General features: G+C 41.9%; 1 protein-coding gene across 9 annotated transcripts in view; it reads left to right on the forward strand.

Annotated features, from left to right (window-relative positions):
• The first annotated feature begins 6,460 nt into the window (after window positions 1-6,460).
• NCOA6 (nuclear receptor coactivator 6) overlaps window positions 6,461-13,530 on the forward strand; it is a 107,714-nt gene continuing 100,644 nt past the window's right edge. For all 9 annotated transcript variants that reach the window (XM_042980548.1, XM_042980550.1, XM_042980552.1 and 6 more), the window contains exon 1: window positions 6,461-6,659. The gene's annotated coding sequence lies outside the window, so the exon portion shown is untranslated. The remainder of the gene's footprint in view (window positions 6,660-13,530) is intronic.

The following is a 13,530-nucleotide window of genomic DNA, read 5'->3' on the forward strand; positions in this document are numbered from 1 at the left end:
GAGCTTCCGACTTCGGCTCAGGTCATGATCTCACGGTCTGTGAGTTTGAGCCCCGCGTCGGGCTCTGTGCTGACAGCTCGGAGCCTGGAGCCTGCTTTGGATTCTGTGTCTCCCTCTCTCTCTGCCCCTGTCCTGCTCATGCTCTGTCTCTCTCTGTCTCAAAAATAAATAAAAACATTTTTAAAAATTAAAAAAAAAAAGAATTGGATGCTCAACTGACTAAGCCACCCAGGTGGCCCTATGATCAACTGAATTTTTGACAAGTGTGCCAAGATCATTCAATGGACAAAGAATCTTTTCAACAAACAGTGCTAGTGCAATTGAATATCCACATGCAAAAGAATGAAATTTGACCTTTACCCCATGTCACATACAAATAGTAACTCACAATGGATCAAGACCTAAATATAAAAGCAAAAAACAGACAAGTCTTAGAAACATAGGAGTAAATCCTGATGACTTAGATTTGGCCATGATTCTTAGATATGACACCAAAAGCACAAGCAACAAAAGAAAAAAAGAGATACATTGAAATGCATCAAAATTAAGAACTTTTGAGCATCAAAGGATAGTACCAAGAGAGTAAAAAGACAACCCCCAAAATGAGAGAAATATTTGCAATCATAGATCTGATAAAGGTCTAGTCCCCAGAATATATAAAGCACACTTCCAGTTCAACAACCCAGTGAAAAGTTGGGCAAAGAACTTGACCAGACATTTCTCTAAGGAAGATATTCAAATGGCCAATAAGTTCATGATAAGATGTTTAATATAAGTCACTAGGGAAATTCAGATCAAAACCACAATGAAATACCACTTCATGCTCACTAGGTTGGCTATAATTATAATATTTTTAAAATCATTTTTTAAAAAGGAAGTAAGTGTTGGTGAGGATATGGAGAAATTGGAACCTTCATATTTTACTAGTGAGAATGTAAAGGTGCAGCTGCTGTGGAAAACAGTGTGGCATTTCTTTAATAATTAGAATTACCATATGACCCAGCAATTCCACTCCCAGATATATGCCCCAAAGAATTGAAAACAGGTGTTCAAACAAAAATTTGTGCATGAATGTTCATAACAGCATTATTCACAAAAGGCAAAAGGTGAAAACAACCCAAATGTCCAGCAATGGATGAATAGGTAAGACAAATGTGGTATATTCATATGATGGAATATTATTCAGCCATAAAAAAGGAATGAAATCTGATACATGCTACAACATGAATGAACCTTGAAAACATGCTGAGTAAAAGAAGCCAAACACAAAAGGTCACATATTGTGACCAATATTTATATGAAATAGCCAGAATAGGCAAATCTATAGAGATGGAAGGCAAATTAGGGGTTGCTTAAGGATAGGGGAATGGGGCCTTGGGAAGAGGACAATATCTAAATGGTACAGATTTTCTTTCTGAGGTGATATAAATATTCTAAAAATTGACTGTGGTGATGGTTGCACCTGTGACTGTACTAAAAAGCATTGAATTGTATGCTTTAAATGAGCGAATTGTTTGGTATGTGAATTATATCTCAATAAAACGGTTTTTAAAAAACATGATTTGGCAATATACACTAGGGCTGAACATGTAAATTCTATGACCCAGCAATCTTAGTCCTAGGTATATATCCAGCAGAAAATTGTACACATGTTCATCCAAAGATGTATAAGAATATTCAGAGTAGTATTTAAAAAAATTGACCTGAAGTAGAATTTCACCACCAGTAGAATGGATAAATTGTGATATACTCAAATAATAAAATGAAAGGGACAGCAATGAAAAGGACAAACCCCAACCATAGGCAATAATATAGATGAATCTCAAAAACATAAAATTGAATGTAAGAAACCAGACTCAAAAGAGTACACTCTATACGATTTCATTTATATAAAGTTTAACACCTGGCGTGCCTCATCTGTGGAATTAGGTGTTGGTATACTGTTTACACTCAGAGGCATGGGTAATGATTAGAAAGGGAGCTTTTGTGGAGCTGGTAATGTTCTACTTGTTGATTTAGGTGTTGGGTAGACAAGTGTTGTTCATTTTGTGAAAATGCATCAGGATTTACACTTACGACTTGTGTATTTTTATGTTTTTATGTTATACTTTAATAATTTCAGAATACTTTTAAAAATAGGTTTTTAAGTCCTAAGAATATTTATCTCTTTTTGGTCACTTCTTGATACTCTTTGATTTTTTTCAATTGTGTAGTTATCACTCTATTTCCATTTTCAATGTTTTTTTCCTAATAGCAAGCCATTGCTTGCCCATATCAAGCCTTTATGCAAAGTAGAAGTGACTCCTCTTCAAGGGACCTTTATTTCTGGTTGTCTGGAATTGTTGAGCTGATTTTGTAGTAACAAGGCACTTTACTGCCATCTACTGGTAAATTATCACAATAAAGTTATGAATTACAGTGTTAACCAGTGACCAGCACCCACTTAGATGTGATGTCCTCTTGCAAGACACAACTTGCTCAACTGAATGTGGTAATGTTGTTTGGCACTGTTGTGATGAACCCCGCAGACAGTAGAATGTTGACATTCTCTAGGTGGTTTTGTTCTTTTTATTCCTGTTCGATATTGTTCTTAAAGACATGGTTGAAGTATTCACTGCGAAAGCTTAAGCCACTTGGACTAAAATGTGAAAGCAAAAGTTCAATAAATGCTAATCAATCTGTTCATATTAAAGAACCATTGATTTGCTCTTGCTTTACCCAAATCTGAATCCAGAACAATCCTGGATGTCATAGGATTGCTTTTCTTGCTCAAAGCATTCTGTGAAACAGTCTTGCATCCTCTCCAGAGGCCTCTGAATCTGGCACTTGTTGAAGCTGTCATAAGTCCTAGGTAGTCTTCGGAACATTTTATATCTACTAATTCATTTAATCATCGGCTCCTCATCTATAAGGTGCCCTTATTATCTGCATCTTACAGATGAGGCAACTGAAGTACAAAAAAGTTAATTTATATTACAAGTTGTGATATTACAAAAATACCTTCTTTGAGGAGCTTATGGTCTATTAGGGACACAAAACAAAATAAAAATGCCATGTAAGGCTTAAGAAACAAAGGAGAAAATACTTTGGACCCTGTTGGAAAAGACATTTTACTCCTTTTGGTCCCAGTTTCCTCATCTGTATAACAAGAAGGTTGAATTTTCCCAATGTCACATAGCTAATAAATGCCAGCTGATTTTGTAGTAACAAGTATTGGGTATTTTGGTTTCAGAGCCCAAACTTGTGATCACTGTGCTATACTTAGTGCCAGTTCATGGCCTGTTTCTGTCCCTTTGCTAACTACCTGTGGGCAACAAATACTTATGTTGCCCATGCTTGTATTTTCACCTGCAGGATAGGTAGGTGCCCAAGTGGGTCTCTGGATCCTACCTCCCTGAATACTTGCTAACCTCAGGAAAACTTAGAACCTTCAGTTTAAGGACATGGAAAACAAGGTAAAAATGAGGATAGTGGCTCAGATTCTGGAATGTTTTTTTTTGTTTTTTTTTTTTTTTGATTGTGGTAAAATACATAACGATTTTCACCATTTTAATTATTTTTAAGTGTACAGCTCTGTGGCATTAGGTACATTCATTGTTGTGCAACCATCACCATCATCCATCTCCAGAACTCTTTCATCTTCCCCAACTGAAACTCTGTACCCATTAAACAGTAACTCTCCATTTCCCTTTTCTGCTAGCCCTGGGCAATTCTACTTTCTTTCTTAATTTTTTAAGTTTGTTTGTTTGTTTTTTAATTTGAGAGAGGGAGACAGAGACAGAGACAGACAGAGCATGCAAACAGGGGAGGGGCAGAGAGAGGGAATCCCAAGCAGGCTCCACACTGAGTGCATGGACCCCATATAGGGCTTGAACCCACAAACCTCAAGATCATGACCTGAGCCCAAATCAAGAGTCAGACACTTAATCAACTGAGCCACCCAGGCATCTCTGCACATTTTTAAATTGGATTTTTGTTGATGTTGAGTTTCTAGAATCTTTCAGAACTTTCTTACCTCTAGAAATTGTTCTAAGACTTGGAGGTTTGTGGATGATGTCATCTCAGCCTCTGGGCTGGCTTCTGGTGGGAACTTTTACTAGTTTCTTTCAGATTAATTCATTAATCAAGTAATTAATGAATTGTATCATTATACAAGGAGTCACTCTTTGGCTGTGTCAGATTTCTAGGCTAACATAAAAGAATATATGCATATATGTTTGTATGAAGTTTAAGAACTGTCAAAGTGGCTCTAAGTTGCTAGATGTCAAAATAGTGGTGTCTCTGGAAGAGCAAGTATTGACTGGGAGGGGACATAGAGGAGGAGACAAAAGGGAACTTTCTGGGTTGATAGTTCTGTAACTTGATCTGGGTGGTGGTAACATGAGAACACAGGTAAACATTTATTATACTTAAGATGTTTGCATTTTGCTGTATGTAAATTATACCTCACTTTGTAAAAGTTAGAAGAAAAAGCTTTAAAAAAATTTTTTCCCCAGGATCTTATAAGACCTTCTGCTGTTAATTTCATAGGCTCAATGACCTGAGGTGCCTCCTTGTGGCCATCTGTGGTTCTCTTTATTTTTCTTTGTCCTCTTGGTCCCCACACCTAGCGCTGTATTCAGGATTCACAAACACAACAGATATTTATTAAGCACCTCCTCTGTGCCTAGCACTGTGCTATATGCTAAGGTAAACAAGATGGATAAAGTCCCCTCCTTATGGAGTCTACAGTCTAGTGGTGAAGACAAGGAATATATAACCTAGTGCATCCTTATTGAGGACAAATAAGAGAATCTGTCTGGGGAGTGGTCAGGGAAGGAGTCCTTGAGGTTGTGATGTTTGAGCTGGGAGCTGAAGAGTCATGAATTACCTAAGCAACCAGAGCATTTCAGGCAGAGGGATCAGCATGTTCAAGGGTCCTGAGTAGGAAGGAAGTACAATGTATGAAGAAGATCACTGTAATTACAGCCCAGAGAGAGAATAAGAAGGCCCTAAGATAAGTCTGGAGATGGGGCAAAGGCAGGCGACAGTGAAGACACCTATTTGGCCTTTAGCTTAACAGCAATGTGGGCCATCAAATAGTTTTGTTTTTTAATTTCTTTTTTTTTTAATTTTTTTTTAACGTTTATTTATTTTTGAGACAGAGAGAGACAGAGCATGAACGGGGGAGGGGCAGAGAGAGAGGGAGACACAGAATCCGAAGCAGGCTCCAGGCTGCGAGCTGTCAGCACAGAGCCCGACGCGGGGCTCGAACTCACGGACCGTGAGATCGTGACCTGAGCTGAAGTCGGAGGCTTAACCGACTGAGCCACCCAGGCGCCCCTGTTTTTTAATTTCTTAAAAAAATATTTATTTTTGAGAGAGAGAGAGAGAGCACAAGCAGGTTAAGGTCAGAGAGAGAGGGGGACAGAGGATCCAAAGCAGGCTCTGCACCGACAGCAGTGAGCCAGATGCAGGGCTTGAACCCACAAACCATGAGATCATGACCCAAGCTGAAGTGAGACACTCAACCCACTGAGCCACCCAAGTGCCCCTCAAATAGTTTTAAATAGGGGAGAGACATGATAAAATTTGACTTAGAAACATTACTCTGACAGGAGAGTGGTTCATTGAAGGTGAACCAGGAAGGATGTGAAAAGGCCTTAGGTGACTACTGCACCAATCCAAGCATACAGTGTGTGCTCAATGGAATGAAAGTACTCCTGACTCCTATTCTTAGATGAAACCAGTATGTCTGACCAATATGCAATCAATTTACAATCCACTGGATCATCTTCTATCTTCTGTGATGCTCATGACAGACTCCTTAACTCCCATTTTACAGATGAGGAAGTTGAGGTTACAGGCAAAGAAAGTTACATAACTATCAAGTGTGAAAAACAGATCTGAATCCAGGCCTTTATGATAGACATCAAGTCCAGTGCTGGGAGGCCTCTCTACATTTGGGGAGAGGGGAGGAGCCACATTCCCTTGCACCTAATGAGCTTGCAAGGATGGTGGTGATGGGAAAAAAGTAGAGAGGGGCTTACAGGCAAATTAATAATTAAGGCTAAAGATTATCTTTATCACCGTTAGTGTTATTAAACACTATGTGTCAGGCACTGTGCCAAGTGCTTTTCATGTCTTCTCTCATTTCCTCTTTGCAAGCACTATTATTATCCCCATATTTCAGATATGTAAACTGAGGCTTGGAAAGTTGACTTGCCCAAGGGCACTAGGGCCAGAGGGCTCCTATAGGGCTGTACACTGACTCCAAAGTGGAGGCAAAAGCCACTGACGATATAACAGCGCCAGGAGACAGAGAATCACCCAACCCATGCACTAAGCTCTGTACCCAAGTGAGCGGGCGCGCGCTCCGCCTCGCGCTCTCGGGGACGTTTGGCCACGTGATCAGGGCCCGCCCCCGCCCGCCCCGCCCCCTCCCGCTCTCCCACCCTCTCTCCCTCCCTCCCCCTCCCTCCCCGGCCCGGTCCGGCCCATCCCCCTCCCCGCCGGCTCCCTGAGGCCCTTGCCGGGTCGGGCTGCGGGCGGCCGGGCGCCGACGGCCGGACAGACGGACGCACGCGAGGACGGACGGACGGACAGACGGAGGGCGGCGGGCACGCACGGCCCGGGCCGGTGCTCCGAGGCCCGCCCGGGAGGGCTGGGGCCGCGCTCAGGTGAGGTGACGGCGACGCGGGCCCGTAAGGGGTGGGCCCGCCGGGCGTCTGGGGTCCCGGCCCCGCTGGCTCCGCGGGAAGGAGGCGCCGCCCGGGCCCGGCGCGGGAAAATGGCGCCGGCCGGCAGTGGAAGACGGCTCCTGTGCGGGCCCGGCCCGGAGCCGCCCCGCCCGCGGCGCTCGTGTCCCCGTCGCCATGTTGGGGAGCGGGCCCCGGGCCTGCGGGCGGGGGTGCTGGAGGGAGCGGGGGCCGGCCGGGGTTGGGGAGGGTGCGAGACGCGGGGTCTGGGGCGCTGAGGGAGTGCAGGGCCGGCCGGGGTCTGCACAGGGTGGCGCTCCAGGCCCGAGGAACTGGCGGGAGCCGAACGTGGGGTCGTGGCCGGGGTCGAGGAGAAGAGACACTGAGTCCAAACGGAACTGGATCGGGGTCCGTGGGGCTGGAGGCCAGGACTGGAGTTGGGTTAGGCTATTCGTGTTCCGGACCCCAGGACCGGTAGGACCCAGAGGGGCGTGGGGTCCGAGCTCAGGCTGTCAGAGCAGGGACAGTTCTTTGTGGAGGGCGGGGGTGGAGTGTTGATTAGGAATATTAGAAATGGGGGCCCTTTGGAGGCCGGTGCGACTATCAGACTTGGACAGTTCTCAGAGTCGCGGGTGCGAATTGCAAGTCCCGTATGACTCCCAAGAGACTGAGGACATATGTTCTCCTAGCATATTCTACTCCCAGTTGGGGAGAGCAACAGAAAATAGGAAGACTTTTATGAGGAAGAGGGAAAAGAGAGACTGAGGTTTGGGTGCAGGAGTTGGTCAGCAAATGGGGTGCCCAGCGTGGAGCTGGTTGGCAAGAAGAAAGAGCCTCCATCAACTTAATGGAGTTTGTGTCTTTAAAAGGAGGGACCAGTCTGTTTGTGGGTGGTGACCCAAGGTGTCTTCCCAGGAAGAGGACAGCCCACTGTTTTAAGAGCAGGGTCACCTGGGGAGGTCATCAGAAAGGCCTTGAGGCCAGTAAGAATGGTGAAGAAAAATCAGTGTGTAGAAACTACAAGGGTCTTAGAGATCATGTAACAATTTCGGGTCATGTAATGATTTTAGCTGAGACCTAGAAAGGTAAAGTTGACTCCTCCAGATCTTACAGGTTCCTGGAAGAGGAGGTCTGCTGCCTCCTTATTCAACAGACTGACTTAAAGGAATTTGTTAGCTGTGAGAAAAGTGTTAAGGCAAGCTCAGCAGCATGTATCGAAGAACTGTTAATGGGTTTTGTTTTGATAGTTTGTCAGTACAAAGACTGAAAGGGGATACAAAGAAGGATAGGTAACCAGCTATTTGATAATTTCTAGCCCACCTCCATTTGTGCAAAGAAGTTATCTTCAGGACCCTTTTGACTTTGAACTTGGAGTTTTAAGAGATGCTCCTTCTGTTCTAGGTGTTTATTATGTAGGAAAGGGACATAGAAAGCCTAAAAAGATAGTGAACAATCATGTACACCCAAGATCTGTATCATGATCAAACTTCAATTAAAGTTTGATCAAGATAGAGAGGAATTCAAAGTTCATATGGGTTATGGAATAGTTCTGTCATGCAAATTTCATGCACATCTATCATGAGATAGTAGACCCAGGGCTCCCATAAAATCAAAAAGGTTATGAAGATGTTTATAGTAGTAAGATTTTCTATGTTCAATGAGTATACACAATACATACATACAGTATCAAGATTAATTTATTCTGAGTCTTTCTAATGCATGAAGACCTAACTAGTGGGCATCTAGGGAAGCTGCTCAGAATAATAATAACCCCTCCCAAAATAATAGTTTTAATTGCATTAAACAAAATACACTGGATTATAGAGAAAGCCATTGTATTGAAATACCAAAATATACAAATTATAAAATAGTATGGATATACTTTATCAATACATTAAGAAATCAGATCTAGTGACAGGTCTGATAATTACAAATTTTAAACACGATGAGCATAAATAATACTTTAAGATATCAGCAACAATTGTAATATGATGTAAAGGTATCTGTGATAACTGACAGAGTGACAGATACTGCTAATACTAGAGTAGTGTGTTGCCTACAATTCATTTTTGAAGAAAATTGTAACTTTCAATTAGAAGTTAGTGAAAATAAGGAAGTAATTTTTCTTTTTCTCCCTATCCAAGTTCACAGACCCCTCTGAATTCTACCTGTGAATCCCATCTATGAACCCCAGGTTAAGAAACCCTTCCGCTACCACCAAGCATGTCTTCCATTCAGCAGACAATTACTGTGCACTAAGACACGTCAAGCGTTATTATGCCAGGCTCTGAGGATTGAAAGGTCTTTAAAGCAGGATCTTTTCATTTCAGATATTCAGTCTCGTGAGAGAAATGAACGTACCAACAATGCTATTTCAGGATGGTGAATGCCAAAGGAGTATCAAAAGTTGTAAAAACACAAGAGGTGGGCACATTTCGGTTCTAAGAATCAGGGAAGGTTTTGTGAAGGGAGATACTTGAGATGTGTCCTGAAAGGTGGAGGAGTTTGCCAGATGGAGAGTTGGAGAGAAGAGCTTTCTATGTAAGGCATGCACTTTCAGGGAATACAATTGAATGTGGCTGAAGCACAGTATGTGTGTGGATCAAGTGGTTAAAGATGAGATGGAAATGTTGTTTGGTTGTCCTGCTTGTAAAGGACTTTATTAAAGGACTGAATCTTTAGCTGATAGGGAGGCATTCAACATTTCCAAGGAGGAGAATGTATGATTAGGATTAATTTTTAGGAGACAAGTGGATGAAGAGTGGACTGGAGAGCAGGGAAGAAGTAATGAGGGCCTAGTTAAGGCAGAGGCAGTCAGCTTTGAGCAAAGTTAGAATTTTTAGGTGTTGATAATATTGCACATGGTAAGAGAGAAGGAATATTTTAGATTGGGATGGTGGCTGTCAAGTTAAAAAAGGGATGAAAGGAAAATGAAGTGAGAATTGTCACAGGTAATAAGGGAGATGATTTTTGGGGATAGAATAACAGACTTCTGGAAACCATTGCAAAGCTGGCAAGTGTGGTACAGTTTTTGTTTAAAGAAATCAAAGGTAAGTGTCAGCAGACATAAGAAGCAGGGAAAGTATTCCTAGAGTGTAGGAAAACCACAACTGTCTACATCAGGGGTCACCAAACTATGGTCAGTGTCAAATCTGGTAGAGTTACTCATTTACATATTGTCTTTGGCTGCTTTCACTCTACCAAAGGCAGAGTTGAGTAGTTTTACAGAGAATATATAGTTTTCAAAGCTGAAAATATTTATTGTCTGTCTCTTTACCAAAGATGCTTGCCAATCTCTGATCAGTGTCTGAAGATTGGATGTTCAACTTCTGTTTTGTCATTTCTAGTTCTTATATAATGGAGAATAACCATTTTGACTTTGTCCTTCCGGCTGGCTCACCCATGCTCTGTATATCTGCAGTATGACATAGACCCCTGAATATTTTATATCAGTCAGTGATCCCAAGGTCTGTTCGGGGGTCTGCTGTGCGGCAAATGTGGTAGTAACAGGTTTTCACAACTCAGACCATGCTTGTTTTGGCATATTCTCATTGGGTTGTCTTTTTAGAAAGATTTCTTTATATTTTCTGATTAGTAATCCTTTGTTGGTTACATGTATCATAGAGATCATTTCCCAGTTGCTCATTTTTAAAAAAATGTTTTTAATGTTTGTTGAGAGAGAGAGTGTGAGCAGGGGAGAGGCAGAGAGAGAGAGAGAGAGAGAGAGAGAGAGAGAGAATGTGAAACAGGTTCTAGGCTCTGAGCTGTCAGCACAGAGCCCAACATGGGGCTCAAACAGCGAGATCATGACCTGAGCTGAAGTCAGATGCTTAACCGACTGAGCCACTCAGATGCCCCATAAATCTTTCTCTCTTTTGTTAAAAGAGGTTCTGAATTTTAATAAAGTCAAATTTATCAATCTTCCTGCAAGATTTTGAAATTATTCTTTATATTATCTTCTTGAATCTTCACTGTTTTTCCTTTGATGTTTAGATCTCTAATCTATCTGGAATTGACTCTTGTGTGTGATGTGAGGTAGGGTCCAGTTTCATTTTTTTTTTCCTATGTATAACCAATTATCCCAGCATCAATTAAAAAAAAAAACAAACCAGTGTTTTTAATGTTTTAATTTATTTTTGAGACAAAGAGAGCACGAGTGGGAGAGGGGTCTAGAGAGCCAGAGACACAGAATTCCAAGCAGGCTCCAGGCTCTGAGCTGTCACCACAGAGCCCAATGACGCAGGGCTCGAACTTACGAGCTGTGAGGTCATGACCTGAGCCAAAGTTGGACACTTAACCAACTGAGCCACCCAGGCGGTCCCAGCACCATATTTAAAAAAAAAATTTTTTAATGTTTGTTTATTTTGAGAGAGAGAGAGACACGGAGTGTGAGTGAGAAGGGGCAGACACAGAATCCAGAGTAGGCTCTAGGCTCTGAACTGTCAGCACAGAGCCCAACATGGGGCTGAAACTCACGAACTGTGAAATCATGGTGTGAGCCAAAGTCAGATGCTTTACTGACTGAGGTGTCCCCCACCTCACCATTTGTTGAAGAGCACTTTGTTTTCAAATTGTGTGCTCTTTTGGTGGAGTCTGTCTGAGGTCCTAATTCCAACTGTGCTGCTTGCTAATTGTGTGACGTTGGACAAGTTGGGTAACCTCTTTGTGCCTCCCTTTCCTCAGCTTTTATTTATTTATTTGTTTGTTTGTTTGTTTATTTATTTATTTATTTAGCCCAACGTGGGACTTGAACTCATCACTGCAAGATCCGAGTCTCATGCTGTACCTACTGAGCCAGCCAGACACCCGACGTTTTCTCAGCTTTTAAAATAAGGACAATAGGGGCACCTGGGTGGCTCAGTTGGTTAAGTGGCCGACTTCAGCTCAGGTCATGATCTCACGGTTCATGAGTTTGAGCCTTGCATTGGGCTCTGTGCTGACAGCTCGGAGCCTGGAGCCTGCTTTGGATTCTGTGTCTCCCTCTCTCTCTGTTCCTCCCCCGCTCGCACTCTGTCTCTCTCTCTCAAAAATAAATAAAGATTTAAAAAAATGTTTAAAAAAATAAGTAAAATAAAATAAAATAAGGATAATAGTATTTATCTCATAGAATTGTGAAGATTAAGTGAGTTAGTTCATGTAACGTGTGGAACAGTATGGCACCTAGAAAATGCTCAATAATGTTAGCTGTTACTTAGCATTCTTGTTCATTTCTGATGTCTAGCACCTGGTACAGAGTAGGGGTTTAATGTACTCAACTGAGTTGTCTGTCTTAACTTGGTTTTCAGGTCAAGACAGAATGGTTGAGAGGTAGGCTGAATCTCAACAGGAAATGCTTCCAGTTGCTGCTTAGTTTTAGCTGCTGCCTCAGACTATCTGCTGGGAAGGAACTCCTCTTAGCCCATCACTTCTTTTGCAGAGAACTTCTGTAACAGAGGATGCAAACCAGCAGCCTGTGGTTGGATTTGACCTGCAGACAGACATGTTTTGTTTGGCTAAAATTTACACAGATTTCTGACTTTGTGACTTTTCTTGAAATTTTGGAAGATCTGTTAACACAAACTCCTATTCTCTCATAGCAACACAGTGAAAGCTAAAGCTTTTAGGTGTGATGTGTGTTTCCTTGTGCTCTGTGGTCCTCACTGCTTTCTTGCTTTGCTCATTTACTTTTATTGCCCTGTAGGCATTCTGGTTCTTACTTCACTGAGGTTTTAAATATTCTCTCTCTTAAACCAATAAATGATATGTTGGGATGAGGGTTGGGATGGCCAGAAATTGACAGATGAGTTTGTGGGCAGGTAAAAACCAAAGTCTGTTTATAAGGATGAGTCATTTTTGATCAAAATGAATAAAATGATAAGTGAAATTAAAAGATGAGGTGAAATTAATTTCAAATTGCTGAATCCTTAGGTATCTATTGTGCACTGGGTATAGAAATTACCACATTTGTGGTAGCAAAAAAACTAGCTGGCCAGCTTTATGAAACATTGCAGAAGAGATCTTTTTAATTGTGATGTGGAGCTGTTTTCCAAGAGAGTGGTTGGATGAAAGAGAGGAAAAACAGGAATTCATTCACTTGCCAAACATTTATTGAGCCCTACCCTGTATATTAGGCTAGAACTCTGCAAGATACAAAGATAATTCTAGTCAGAGTTTAAATGTCCTGTGGAGTATAGGTAATGTGTTACGAAGCTGGGATATCAAAGAATGGTACCTGAAAGAGGTAGCGTTTGAGTGGAGCTGCCAAGAATGTAAGGATCTTTTTGTTTTTTTTTTTATTTTTTATTTTCAATGTGTGTTTATTTTTGAGAGAGAGAGTATGCGCGTGCACAAGCAGAGGAGGGGCAGGGAAAGACCAAGACAGAGAATCCGAAGCAGGCTCCTTGCTGTGAGTGCAAAGCCTGACATGGGGCTGAAACCCATAAACTGAACCATGAGATTGTGACCTGAGCCGAAGTCTGGCACTCAACCAACTGAGCCACCCAGGTGCCCCAAGAATGGTTAGGATCCTAATACTTGGAGACGAGACCGATTTTCCAGGCTGAATGAAAGCATGAGTGTGGAGATGTGTGTTTAGGAGTTAGTAAAGAGTCCAGTTTGGCTGGAGAACAGGATCGTTACAGGGCTGTTGTTGGAGTTCAGTCTGGAAGTGGAGATTGAACAACAATAGCAATAATAATAGCAGTAGTAGGTCACATTTTTTGCTTGCATACTGTTTGCCAGATAACTTGCCAAGCATTCAATAAGTAGTATTTCTTTTAATCCTCACAACAACTCTGTGAGATAGGCATTATTTTTTATGGCTTTTTAAAAATAAACTGAGGAAAAGAACTAACAATTGATGGAGAAAGAATTT

The sequence above is a fragment of the Panthera tigris genome, chromosome A3, assembly GCF_018350195.1.
Source record: "Panthera tigris isolate Pti1 chromosome A3, P.tigris_Pti1_mat1.1, whole genome shotgun sequence".
Classification (NCBI taxonomy): Eukaryota; Metazoa; Chordata; class Mammalia; order Carnivora; family Felidae; genus Panthera; species Panthera tigris.